Source organism: Primulina eburnea, chromosome 1, assembly GCF_022965805.1.
Source record: "Primulina eburnea isolate SZY01 chromosome 1, ASM2296580v1, whole genome shotgun sequence".
Lineage (NCBI taxonomy): Eukaryota > Viridiplantae > Streptophyta > Magnoliopsida > Lamiales > Gesneriaceae > Primulina > Primulina eburnea.
Window position 1 is genome coordinate 29547503 of NC_133101.1, and position 14694 is coordinate 29562196.

The window sequence follows — 14694 nt, forward strand, 5'->3', positions numbered from 1 at the left end:
AAGATTGAGATTGCTAATGCAAAAAGGAATTCCAGAAGATATTCGTCTTGTAATAGAAGCTAAGGTCCGATTAGGAGGAGAAATTCCACAATCATTGCTCATTCGGTATTTGCCTGGATTAGGAAAAAGCACTTATGCGAAAAAACGAAGGGCCAAAAGTTTAGGGGTTTGTCATAAGTGTGCGAGATGGACTTGTGACAAACGATGCAGATCTTTGGGATGTGTTTCCAATAACAGAGAAGATAAAATTGGTTTCATTAAGAATGGGTTCAGTAAGGAGTCTTTAGATAACATCTTATTGACTCTTGAGACGCATTCTAGTGGACATGTGCATATTGAACTTCTCCGTTTATGGATACAATTCCAAGATGAGCGTCATAGTCTTGGGAATCCGACTAAAAAAGACCCTGTTTGCCAATTTATAAGAAAATTGAATGGGAAGCATATCCTCGACTCATAGAAGGCGTTGAAGCCGTTTCTGGACGTAAAACCAGAGGAAAATTGTGAGCCACAATCACACTACTGTTTATATGCATGTGTGTCATTATTGTTTTTACTATTTATTCTGTTTACAGCTGTGACCCATAGTTTTGTCATGATAACATATTACCCCTATAAAATCTCTCATCTTTCTCTCTATTTTCGCAAAAAAAAAAGAAAGTAAAAACATGGCTGGATCCTCTGCACAAACATTGAAAATATTTGTGTATTTTGTGGGTCGAGTCCTGGAAAAAATAAAGTGTGTGTAGAAGCAGCGAATAATCTTGGAAAGATATTGACTGAGAGAAAAATTCACTTGGTATATGGGGGAGGTAATATTGGGTTAATGGGATCTGTTTCAACATCTGCTCATCTTGGAGGTAGTCAGGTTTTGGGTATTATTCCTACAGCTTTAGCTGAAGGAAATATTACAGGTGTTACGATTGGGGAAGAATTAAAAGTTTCTTCTATGTATGAAAGAATCACCAAAATGATTGAAAATTCTGATGCTTTTATCGCACTACCAGGTTGTTTTGGTACATTAGAAGAAATTTTTCACACTGTTTCTTGGGCACAACTTAATATCCATAATAAACCTGTGGGCTTGTTGAATATCAATAATTATTATGACAGTTTGTTGACATTTCTTGATAAAGCTGTGGAACAGAATTTTAATTTCAGAAAATTCACGATGGATGCTCATCTGTGCTTCGAGTGCTGACCAATTAATTGATGATTGGAAGCTTTTGTTTATAATCCTGATCCGATGATAGAAAATATCAATTGGTCGCAATCAAGCAGTAAGAAAAGGAAGTTGAATCATTGATTCAAACGTCGTGGATTGGTTTGCGTTTGTTTCAGTTTGTTATCTTCAATAAAATTCCAGTTGATATCTCTTTCATTATGTACTCTTTATTAATAGTTATTTTGACATTAGGGACAATGTCATATTCTGACTGGGGGGAGAAAACTTAAAAAAAAAAATTAAAAAAAAACTTAAAAATAAAAATAAAAAATATTTATATATTATTTTAAAATAAAATCATGTTTATTGTATGTATCTTAGTAATTTTTGCAAAAATGTCATACATTACATGTTTGAAAGGTTTTGATTAGAAATTGTAATAATCTATTTAAGTATGTTTAAATTTTTATTTGAAAAAAAAAGTCAATTTTAATATTTTGATCACTATAAAAATATGATTTATGAAATCTTTTGAATGATTAACCATTGTGATAAAATCAATTATTAAAGTATGTGGCCCATGATATACCTGATAAGAGTGCCTAAAATTTTTAAACTCACACATATTTTGTGAGTGAGTGGAGAGGATTGAGAAAACAGCTTGCGAGCCTTTATTGATCATCAGAGAGGCTATCTATTGTTTAGATCTTGTGTTCTTATTTTGAAAAAAAAAATGATATTTCCTGAAAAAAAAAGAAGAAAAAAAAGAAAGATGTTGAAGATCTATGTAATTTTTAAGTTACATGCTGCGACCCATTTATCTCTCATAAAAATACAAATAAAAAAAAGAAAAAAAGAAAGAAAGAGAGAAATACATTGTACAAATTAAATAAAAATGTGGTCAAGAAGCATAAACTTAGTCTGATTCCATGATGTAAAAAAAAAATATCAGAAAAAAAAAATATAATAAGAACAACTGGATTTTAAATCAATGGATTTCCTATCTTTTGTTTGGCTCGTTTGTCTGTCTGCATTCTGTAAACCATTTTCCTGAGCATTTATCTGTATTCCAACTCCATGAGAGAAATCATTCCCATAAATTGAAACACTTATTAACCTGTGAGAATATGGAGTTGAGACTCTTATTAGGAATTTCTGAAGGCCATGGACATTTAACTACCTGAAAACAAGCTTTGAATTGATCAGTTCAGATTATTTCATAAATTATAATTATAATGATCTTGATATAACTTTGACAGTTTTCAAATATAATTTAAACACTTGGATAGTTTTGATTACATTTCTATTTAAATTAATCAATATGTTTTGTGTTGCTATTAACGCTTAAATTGCTAGGGACTAGCAATAAGTTGGTTGGGAGGTGTGAAAAACATAAAAATTGTACATTAATTAAATGTTTTAAAATATAAATATATACTTTTTGTTTTATTAAATGTTTAAATATTATATGTTTTATAATAAATTGTATAAAATATAAGTTGTTGTGTGATTACAAGTTTTTACTATTTTTTACAGGTTCGATAAAACAAGAATAAACTTGGAGTTTCAAATGGGATTAAGATGATTCTTGGACCTGTAAAAAGTTTATGTTAATATCTACCATATTGATGGCAAGCATGAGATAAAAATCTTCTCACAAGTGGGATCAAATTAAGCAACAAATAAAGTTACCAAAGGAGTGGCAGTTTTACCATGCTCTAGTATTTTGACCATATCTCTCAAATTACTTGGTCAAATGGTTTGAAAAAAATACCACAACTAGACAACTCAATTATCCACATGTTTCTTTTTATGTGAAGAAGCAAATTCGAAGAAGAAGATTTTCAAAAGTGATGTGTAATATAATATAATATCTTGGAACAACAATGAAGACTTTTGTGTAAAAAATAATATTTTATTTGTGGTTGTCTCCCCAAATTTGGCTATAAATAGGGGTGCATTGTAATGTATTGAGATATCCCTCATTCTATGAACAAACCTTTGAGTTCATAATATTTCTCTCTATATTTTTCCTTTATTTCTTCATTTAAATACAATTAGCATGTTAATTTCATATTCAAAGTTTTACACTTTGAATAATGAATAGCTAACTTCCTAAAGTTGAGATGATAAGGTGAAACTCTTGGCATGATAATAAGGTTATTAAAAGGTAAGAATCTATGTTTTATATTATTTAATCATTATTTATTGTTTATGTTATATTTATTTCTTTAAGCATTTTTATACCCTATTTATAAGTGGGAGTTTTGATTTATTGTTGCTATATGTTACACTAAATTATTGGAACCATTTAAATGTTAGTTTGGTATTACCAACCATTTAAAGTGGATGCCTTGATTTATTATATATGAATATATTATAATATTAATTTCTTGGTACCATTTAAATGTTAGTTTGGTTTTACCAACCATTTAAAGTGGGAACCTTGATTTACTATATATAAATATATCATAATATTAATTTCTTGGTACCATTTAAATGTTAGTTTGGTTTTACCAACCATTTAAAATGGGAACCTTGATTTAGTGTTTACAAATATATATAGCACAATAAATACTTGACCACATTTATAAGTTTTGGTATATATTATATATTTATGAGATAATAATTTATAACATAATATAAATATGATTATTTAATATATTGGAACCATTTTATTAAGTGGATTTCAATATTGTTCGTTAATGTTAACTTTATTAAAATACCAAGAGTGGATCCTTTAATCTCAACTACTTAAATTAAAATTTGAACAATTAAAATTTACCCATTAAATATTCAAACAATTAAAATTAAAAAGAAACAAAAACAAAAAAAAAACAAAAAGACATTGTAGTGGACTTGTAATTACCTTAGCTTCCCTGTGGATACGATATTCGGACTCACCGAATTATATTACTTGTGGACAACCTGCTCTTGGGAGTGCAACAATCAAAGTCGCAACAACAGAAATCAGTATCGATGGTCAGGACAGGGCATCGATCGGAGTATTAGGTACGTGATAACGTCTTGTATGTGAATAATCGTCTGGTTGCGCCAAATGTTTCAGATTTGAAACAGATATTGTCACAAGCGCATAACAGTCGATTCAGTATTCACTCCGGCGGCAGAAAGATGTACAACGATTTGAAAAGACAGTTTTGGTGGAAACAGATGAAGACTGATATTGCAGAATTTGTTTCCAAATGCTTAAATTGCCAACAGGTGAAAGCAGAGAGAAAGAAACCAGGAGGATTATTACAGAGTTGTCTATTCTTGAATGGAAATGTGATCACATTTCCATGGATTTTGCGACGCAGCTACCGCGTTCCTCCAGAGGTTGTGATGCGATTTGGGTCGTGATTGATCGATTGACCAAATCCGCATGTTTTATTCCGTACAGATTTGACCAGATGGCAGAGATCTATGTCAGAGAAATGGTCAGATTGCACGGAGTGCCGAAGTCAATTGTATCAGACCGTGATCCTCGATTTACTTCGCACTTCTGGCAGAGTTTGCAGCAGGCTCTCGGTTACATCTGAGTACCGCATATCATCCACAGACCGACGGATAGTCAGAGCAGACTATCCAGACACTGGAGGATATGCTGAGAGCATTAGGGCTTAATTTTAGCACTAATTGGCAAGATGCATTGCCTCTTTGTGAGTTTTCGTACAACAACATCTATCAGACGAGTATTGAGATGGCAACATTTGAACCATTGTATGGAAAGAAGTGCAGATCCCCTCTGTATTGGGATGATATCTCTGAAGTACCTGAGATTGGACCCGATATGATTAGAGATATGACAGAAAAATTGAAGCTAATTCGAAAGAAAATGAAGGCAGCGCAAGACAAACAGGCCAAATATGCCAATGTTCGACGTAGACCGTTGGTATTTGAGGCAGGAGGCCGAGTATTTTTAGAGATTTCACCTTTCAGAGGAGTTGTCAGATTTGACAAGAAAGAGAAACTGTCTCCACGATACATTGGGCCCTATGAGATTCTCGAGAAGATAGGAGATCGTGCCTATCGACTCGCTTTACCACCTTCATTATCCGGGATACATGATGTCTTTCATGTATCGTTATTAAGGAAATACCTTCCCGATACTTCACATGCTATTCAGTCAGATGAGGCCGAACTGGATGAGACGTTGAGCTATGTTGAAAAACCGATTCAGATTAATGATCGTAAAGAAAAACAGCTCAGAACGAAGACTATTCCACTTGTAAAAGTTCAATGGACTCGTCATGGCATTGAAGAAGCCACCTGGGAGACTGTATCAGATATGAGACAAGAATTCCCAGATTTATTTCGATAATATAAATTTCCTAAACAATTTATGTATATACTCCTTATTGATACGATTGATTGTCTGTTATTTCGGGGACGAAATCGTATCTTAGGGGGGGAGAAATGTAATGCCCCAGATTTTATATCGTGTTAAATTATGATTATTGTTTTTAATGGAGACAATTATGAAAGGGCTAACCGAGACTCAAAATGAGATTGCGTGTGAGTTTAGAATGTGCAAGGAATAAGCCCTCGCGCATATGCGCGAGATGAACAGAGAACCTCGCGCATATGAGCGAAGAGTATGCGCGCATATGCGCGAGTGGTGTGCTTGGAGATTCTCGAGGCAGTAAGTCTCGCGCATATGCGCGAGAAATGTTGTCCAAGGATTTCAAGTCCAGAGAGTTGGGCGCATATGCGCCAGCAGTTGAAAAGCTAAGCGCTGAGATCGTAGGTCTCGCGCATATGCACGAGAATAGAACGCGCATATGCGCGAGAAGCTATGAACGCAATTTGAAGAAGACACGTATCATTTACATGCAACGAATATATACATATACATGAGCCTTGTGAAGATTAAGAAGAGAGGAAGCTAGAAGCTAAGAGGAAAAGCAACTTCGGATTTTAGATTTTGATTTGCGAACGATCCGCCCGTCCAAATTTAAATCCGAGTACGACACCGTGTTCCTAGCAACGACAGCTACATGACGTAAGTTTCGTTATGTTTTATTAAGATTTGAAATTATGCTATGTCCAGAATCAGATACGATTCATATATTGTGCTCTTGACATAGTAGACATCATAGAATCGAAGTCAGATTAAGAAACAGATCATATGGAATTGTTATGATTTTCAGAATGGAATTATTTAGAATTGATGTCAGATTTTTACGGTGGTTGATTATAAGTTATTGGAACTAGTATATACTGGTGTGGTATCACTGGTATCGCAGGATTGTACTGTTGTACCGTCAGAATTTGATAAGACAGAGATGTCTTGATTTCAATAGAATATTAATACAGTATATTGATATTGTCATTGCCAGATTGAACATTGACAGACTTTGAGTCGAGACTTCGATTGTATTAGAGTGACAGAACGAAAAGTATAAATAAATGTTGATTCGGGATTGCACAACTCGAGTGAGGTTTGACTTGAGTTTCCCAAAATCACATACTTTATTTCATGCATTGATATTTGCAAATTATCATATTGATATGTTTAGTCTATTGAATTATAACAGAGCAAGAGTTCGAGTCTAGGACAGATCAGTCTAGCTAGGGCAGAACCGCCAAGTCTTTGGCAGAACCGCTAAGACACTAGACTTGTGGTATATCGATGAGCTTAGAAGTAGATCGATTTCTATTGTAGATATTCGATATAGAATGCCAAAATCTAAATTAGATCGGGATCCCTAGATTAGAAATGAGTTGAGATGAGATAACGAGTCATTGATTTAAATACAGATTTTTATTGATTCATGTAGTCAGATTGGATACATGTTTTGATGTTTGTTTGTGCTTTTATATATGCTTTATATGATTGCATTGATACATTGTTTATACTGGGATTTTATTCTCACCGGAATTATCCGGCTGTTATCATGTTTGTATGTGTGCATGACAACAAGTGGGACAGGCTCAGGGTCACAGAGGTGAAGAATGATCGAGATTAGAGTGGAGACTATGGACTTGGACTAGAGATATGGTTTAAACACTTACTATATAGTTGTTAAACCTTAGTTGAGACTGATGTATATAGTGCAAGACTTGTACTTTTAATACTACATGTATATTAAGATGTATGCCATTACGTTCCGCCTTTGATAATGTACTTTAAAAAAAAAATTAGACCCTGTTTATTATAATTGATTATTTAGTCCCAATGACAATTAAGAAGATGATTAGCGTTCGGGTCCCCACAATCAGTTAAAATAGTTTCATCAAAAACATGTATTGTAACGTACCGTACTTTTACTACTCTAAATTTGCGGAAAAATTAAAAATTTTATTAAATAAAAACATCCATATGGTCGTCACCCAACATCCATAAAAATATTTTTAAAATAATCCATCACCAATTAAAAATTTGCTAAAAGAACGCTGTCTCAAAACATCTCACATTCAAATCATAAAAATTCAGAGTGTTTTAAACTGTGCTTAAAAACATAAACTTGCGGTCCTCGGGTTTAGCCTGTCGCTCAGCCCAAGCCTGCCCCTTGGTCGCCACCTCTTGTATTCTGTTCATCGTACTCACCTGCATCGATCAAGTCTAGTGAGTCTAAAGACTCAACACGTATAAACTGGAAATAACGAGTACTACATAATAAAATCGCATGCATCTTTACTAAATACTAAAATCGCATGCATCTTTACGAGTACTAACATCTCATAAAATACTAAATTTTAAAAGTTTTAAACTCTTAAAATTACTAAATAAAGATTTGGGCTCAAAAATGCTAAAACTCACTAAATTATTTAAAATGCCACCAAACTCAACTTAAAATAAAATACCATCTTTAAAATTGCCAAAAATCGTCCCCGGGTCTTTTCCTCAATCCCGCCTCGAATAATCGCCTGAAACATGAAACTCGAAAGACATTTTAACGTCCATTACATACACGTAATTAAATTGAAAATAATGCATTTAAATAATTATGCATGACTAAACTCTTTTAAAATAAATTAAATGCTTTACTAATTTAAATAAATGCATGGGTTTTACGTGTACGAAATTGGGCTCTACAGTTCCTCCCCCACTTTTAAAAATTTCGTCTTCGAAATTAAGCCTTACCGAACAATTCTGGGTAGCGAAGTCTCATATCTGTCTCTGACTCCCAAGTGGCCTCTTCCACTGATTGGTTTAACCACCGAACTTTGACTAGCTTAGTCACTTTGTTCCGGAGTCTGCGCTCCTGTCTGTCGAGGATTTGAGTCAGGTCTTTCCTCATAAGACAAATCTGGAGCAAGCTGCAAAGGCTCATTACTCAGAATGTGCGAAGGATTTGCCAAATATTTCCTTAGCATCTAGACGTGGAACACATTGTGTACCCCGGCCAGATTCGGCGGAAGGGCTACATGATAGGCTAATGTCCAAACTCTGTCAAGAATCTCGAACGGTCCAATAAACCTCGGACTCAACTTACCTCTTTTCCCAAATCTCATAACACCCTTCATGGGTGCTATCTTGACGAAAACGTGATCCCCAACGGCAAACTCAAGATCTCTTCTTCTCTTATCGGCATAGCTCTTCTGACGGCTTTGGGCGGTCTTCATTCTGTCACGAATCTTGACCACCACTTCTGCAGTCTGCTGAACTATTTCTGGGCCTAGATCTGTTCTTTCACCAACTTCATCCCAATGAACTGACGATCTGCACTTCCGACCATACAACGCTTCATAGGGAGCCATACCTATTGATGCTTGGAAGCTGTTGTTGTATGTGAACTCCACTAGAGGTAGTCTAGACTCCCAAGTTCCTTGAAAATCAATCATACAGGCTCTTAGTAAATCCTCCAGAATCTGGATCACTCGCTCAGACTGGCCATCTGTCTGCGGGTGAAAAGCCGTACTAAACAGTAACTTTGTCCCCATGGCTGCATGTAAGCTCTTCCAGAAGGACGATGTGAACCTCGGGTCCCTGTCGGACACAATTGAAACTGGAAACCCATGTAAACGGACTATCTCCCTGATATAAAGCTCCGCATACTGCGTCATGGAGAAAGTCATCTTTACTGGTAGGAAATGCGCTGACTTATTGAGTAGGTCCACTATAACCCAAATAGAATTTGACCCTTTGACTGACTTAGGTAACCCAACGACGAAATCCATAGTGATGTTCTCCCATTTCCACTCTGGGATAGGGAGTGGCTTAAGCAAACCTGCTGGCCTCTGATGCTCTGCCTTCACCTGCTGACAAGTGAGGCACTCAGATACAAATCTGCGGATGTCTCTCTTCATCCCTGGCCACCAATACAAAATCTGCAGGTCTTTGTACATCTTGGTACCTCCTGGGTGAATAGAATACGGAGATGCGTGTGCCTCTGTCAGAATATCCTGTCTGATCGAATCACCACTAGGCACCCACATTCTATCTCTGTATCTCACGATACCATCTGACACTGTGTATAAAACACTGCCTTTAGCTTCATCCTTCAGTCTCCATTTCTGTAGTTGCTCATCTGAAGACTGTCCTGCTCGAATGCGGTCTAGTAAATCAGATTTGACTGTCAGATTAGACAGTCTAGGAGCTCTGCCCTTGCGATAAACCTCTAGACCAAACCTCTGAATCTCAGACTGAAGCGGTCTCTGAGCTGAAAATTGTGCTATGACTGCCACCTTTCTGCTCAAAGCGTCTGCCACGACGTTAGCTTTTCCCGGATGGTAGCTAATCTCGCAATCATAGTCTTTCACAAGTTCTAACCACCGTCTCTTCCTCATATTCAGCTCTTTCTGCGTGAAGAAATATTTGAGACTTTTGTGATCGGTGAAAATCTGACACTTCTCGCCGTATAAGTAATGTCTCCAAATCTTCAATGCAAAGACAACGGCGGCTAATTCCAAATCGTGAGTCGGGTAGTTCTTCTCATGCACCTTTAACTGTCTGGAAGCATAAGCTATAACTCGACCCTGTTGCATCAACACTGCTCCTAAACCGAGCTTAGATGCATCGGTGTATAACACATAATCTCCTTGCCCTGACGGCATGGCTAACACCGGTGCTGAAATGAGAGCTTGCTTCAAGGTGTCGAAGCTCTTCTGGCATTCATCACTCCATACAAATTTAGCATTCTTCTTGGTTAGTGAAGTGAGTGGCACTGCTATAGATGAAAACCCCCGAATAAACTTAAGGTAGTAACCTGCTAAACCCAAAAAGCTGCGGATCTCTGATGCATTCTTTGGCTCTACCCATTCCTTGACAGCTGCCACTTTGGCTGGATCCACTTCAATCCCTCTACTAGACACTATATGCCCCAAAAACGCGACTTTCTGCAACCAGAACTCGCACTTACTGAATTTTGCATACAGCTTACGGCTCTGCAAGGTCCGCAAAACTGTCCTCAAGTGCTGGTCGTGCTCCTCATGGCTCTTCGAGTATATGAGAATATCGTCAATGAACACTATGACGAACTGATCGAGGAACGGCTGAAATACTCGGTTCATGAGATCCATGAAAATTGCTGGAGCATTGGTCAATCCAAACAGCATCACTAAGAACTCGTAATGCCCGTATCTGGTCCTGAAAGCTGTCTTATGCACATCTGCATCCTTTACTCTCAGTTGGTGATACCCTGATCGAAGATCGATTTTGGAGAACACGACAGCTCCCTGCAACTGATCGAACAAATCTTCGATTCTAGGCAACGGGTACTTATTCTTGAACGTTACCTTGTCCAACTCACGGTAATCGATGCACAGTCTCATGCTCCCATCCTTCTTTTTCACAAAGAGTACTGGTGCGCCCCACGGTGAGAAGCTCGGGCGGATAAACTCCTTGTCTAAGAGTTCTTGAATCTGTTGTTTAAGTTCTAACATCTCTGCTGGAGCTAATCTGTACGGTGCCTTAGAGATGGGCACTGTACCTGGCATGAGATCAATGGCAAACTCCACCTCTCTATCTGGTGGAAGGCCTGTGACGTCGTCTGGGAAGACGTCTGGAAATTCACTGACTACTGGCACTTCTGAAATAGAAGGAGTGGGCACGTCAGGCGCTGCTATAACACTGGCCAAGAAAGCCTGACATCCCTTTGAAATTAATTTCCTCGCCTGCATGCACGAAATCATACGAGGAAAACTCCTCCATCTAGCTGGCTCGAATAAAAACTGCTCCATACCGAGCGGTCTGACCAATACCGACCTCTTCTGAAAATCGATTAGAACTCGGTTCTTAGTCAGCCAGTCCATGCCCAAAATGATATCGAACTCTGGCATCGGCAATACGATCAAATCTGCATACACTAGGTGGCCCTGCAGTTCTAGATCGATATCCCTGATCACACTGGTCGCTAACAACTCTTCCCCTGATGGGACTGTCACTGAGAAGTTCAAGTCTAGGCCGATGGACTTGATGTCCAGGTGATTAGCAAAGGTCTCTGATATAAAGGAGTGAGTGGCTCCTGAATCTATCAGTGCAGTTGTAGCTAATCTCTTTATGAAAATGTTCCCTGAGACGCGTTAGCACATCACAACTTATATCCCAAAATACTAACATTAACCTTACGCATAATAAAATTCAATGTCCTATGCCATTCAAAAAGTAATGCTAACAAGATTGTAACCCAAACATACTCAAACAATACTAGCATCCTAAAAATTCCCAAATAAAATTCACCTGCAAGGCAAAGTAATACCGAGCTTAGGTAGGAAAGTTTACCGGTCAGTAAAGTAGTGTCCGGATCCGCTTCTTGAGTGTGCATGGCGAATACCCGGCCTTGAGTTGGCTGCTTCCACTGCGGGCACTCCTTTAGCATGTAGTCGGTAGCACCACACTTAAAGCACTTGCCTGACCCATACAAGCATGGTCCGGGATGCTGGCAGTTACACTTCTGACAAACAGGGAAGTTACCGAGCTTCTGCGGCGCCCCCTGCTGATGGATAGGACCCTTGCCCTTAGGTGGTCCTTGGTATGGTTTCTTTCCAGGCTGCCCCTGGTAGGGTTTCTTAAATGGTGGCCGCTGCTGATACTGCTGGTGTTGCTGCGGTGCCTGAAAGGGCCTCTTGCCCAGTCGATCCTTCTCAATTTCTTTCATGTCCTACTCTGCCACCAATGCCCTCGCTACTGCGACCTCATAGGTCATAGGCCCTACCACCTTCACGTCACGGCGCAAGATCGGCCGCATTCCAAGATAAAGTGTCTCACCTTGGCCTGAACATCATTGGCGATTAAGGGCATAAATTGGCAACCCTTCTCAAACTTCTGCACGTAATCAGCTACGCTGCTATCTCCCTGTCGTAGCGTCATGAACTCCCCAATTAGTTTCGTACGCACTTCCTCAGTGAAGTACTTGGAGTAAAACACCTCTTTGAACTCATTCCACGTGAGAGTCTGTAGGTTAACTATCACTGATGCGCTCTCCCACCAAACTCTTGCACTCCCATGAAGTAGGAAGATAGCGCACCTCACTCGATCAGTATCCTGCAACTCCATAAAATCGAAAATTACCTCGATGGATTTAACCCATCCCTCCGCTATTAATGGGTCCGTCATCCCTGAGAATTTATCTGGGTGCATTCTGCTGAACCTCTCGTAGACAGCCTCAGCTCTGGGTCTCACCCCTGTATCAGCCACTGTTTGGTTACCCATAAACTGTGCAAAGAACTGAGTCATTCCAGCCATCATCTGGGCCTGCATGTCGGGTGGTGGAGTTGGTGGAGGATTGGCCCTCTCCTCGACTCGAGGCTCTCTGTCCTCTTCCCTATCTTCCCGGTTAATTTCACGTCTAGGAGGCATACTGTTCCAATAATTACCCAACACGTAAACCCAACATGTATGATCGTGATATACATAACATATGATGCACGTACTGAATTTAAAACATGGGCATGCTGAAATCGTAACTCAATGCATACTACAAAACATAAATCTTGAAACTTTAAAATTTACATACTTGAGGTGTGACTTCGAGAGTGATAGGACTCGTTTTTACGTGTTTTTAATGTTGTTTTCGAGTTGCATTCATGCATCATATTAGTTTGTTTTAGTTTAATTTAGCATTTTTCTATCATTATTTAGCATATGGCTGATCTTGTGTATTTTGTGGTTGTTTTGTAGGAATTGGACCGAAAAGTGGGATTTTATTTGGCACAGCAGCGAAGAGATCTCGCTAGGGCGGTCAAAAGTGTCCGCCCCAGCGAGCATTTTAAGTTGATCGAGTAGTTGATGCGCGAGTGTCTCGCTAGGGCGGTCAAAAGTGACCGCCCCAGCGAGAATTTTAATCCAGCCGAGGAGCATTTGCGCGAACCTCTCGATAGGGCGGTCAAAAGTGACCGCCCCAGCGAGACCAGAGACATGGCCAAGGATTTTAATTCGAGAACCACTCGCCCCAGCGGTCAAAGGTGGTCGCCCTAGCGAGCGACGAGAACAAAGAAGATTTGTTTCCAAGTTTTGTGGACTCTATTCTACACCTAACCTAATACACGAGATTGGGTGCCGTTTTTCAGTCTGACACCATATTTTTCCATCACTTTTCTTGGGAGGAAGGCTAGGAGCAAAGAGATTTCGAAGACATCGAGATTTCCAAGTGTCGTGGCCGTCATCCATCGTCAACCTTAGTATTCTAATTATTCAGTTTTTATTTCTTAGATTGTTGTTGATTTCTAGCATGAATTTTAGTGGCTAAACTCTAGATTTGTTGGGATTTGAGGGGATCCTACCCCGTACTCGTTGTTGAACATTATTTAGCGACGTTTTTTATGAGTGATTTGTTTATGCTTTTGTGCTTTCTTATTTCAATTGGAGTCTAGCTAACTTCTTTGATTATTTCATGTTGTTGATGATTTCGATAGAATAATTGACAATAGGATCGAATAGTATAGACCACGGATTTACAATTTTAGTAGATATACGGAATTGGATACGTGTCGATAGTGATAATTCACCCGGATGAAAGCTAGCGGGTTCCATAGAACGTAATGCAATCGTGAACTGTTAAATAATTGAGGATACTTGATTACTGCATGTTTATGATTAGTATTAATATAGCTCGACAGAGTATATTAATTAGTCTAGGGAATTCCGTCGAATGCACGAGTAAAAGTCGAGTATAATTGTTTAAACACGAGTGGTAGGTGAACTGATAATTCCCAACAAATTCGTCTCTCATTTGATTTTCATCCAATTTAATCATTGATTTCTTGATTATTTTTTTCTTGCACTTTAATTATTTTAGTTATTAAATTCACTTTAGTTTAATCACCAACTCAATCTATCGTTGCTAAAGAAATTTACTTGGAAATAAAGATCTTGTAACGCAGTCCTTGTGGAACGATACTCGTATTCACTTACGTTTATTATAACTTGACTATCGTGCACTTGCGATATTTAAATCGAGCTTTTAATTATACAACAAATTTTGGGACTATTCACTGTGCAAGTTTTGCTCGATCAAGTTTTTGGCGCCGTTGCCGGGGACTGTTGATTCACAAAATTTTTATTTTTCATTTAAATTCTTTAGTATTACTTATTTTATTGCTATTTGATACTCTCCTTGTGTTGCAGATTTTTCTGGTGGTGCATT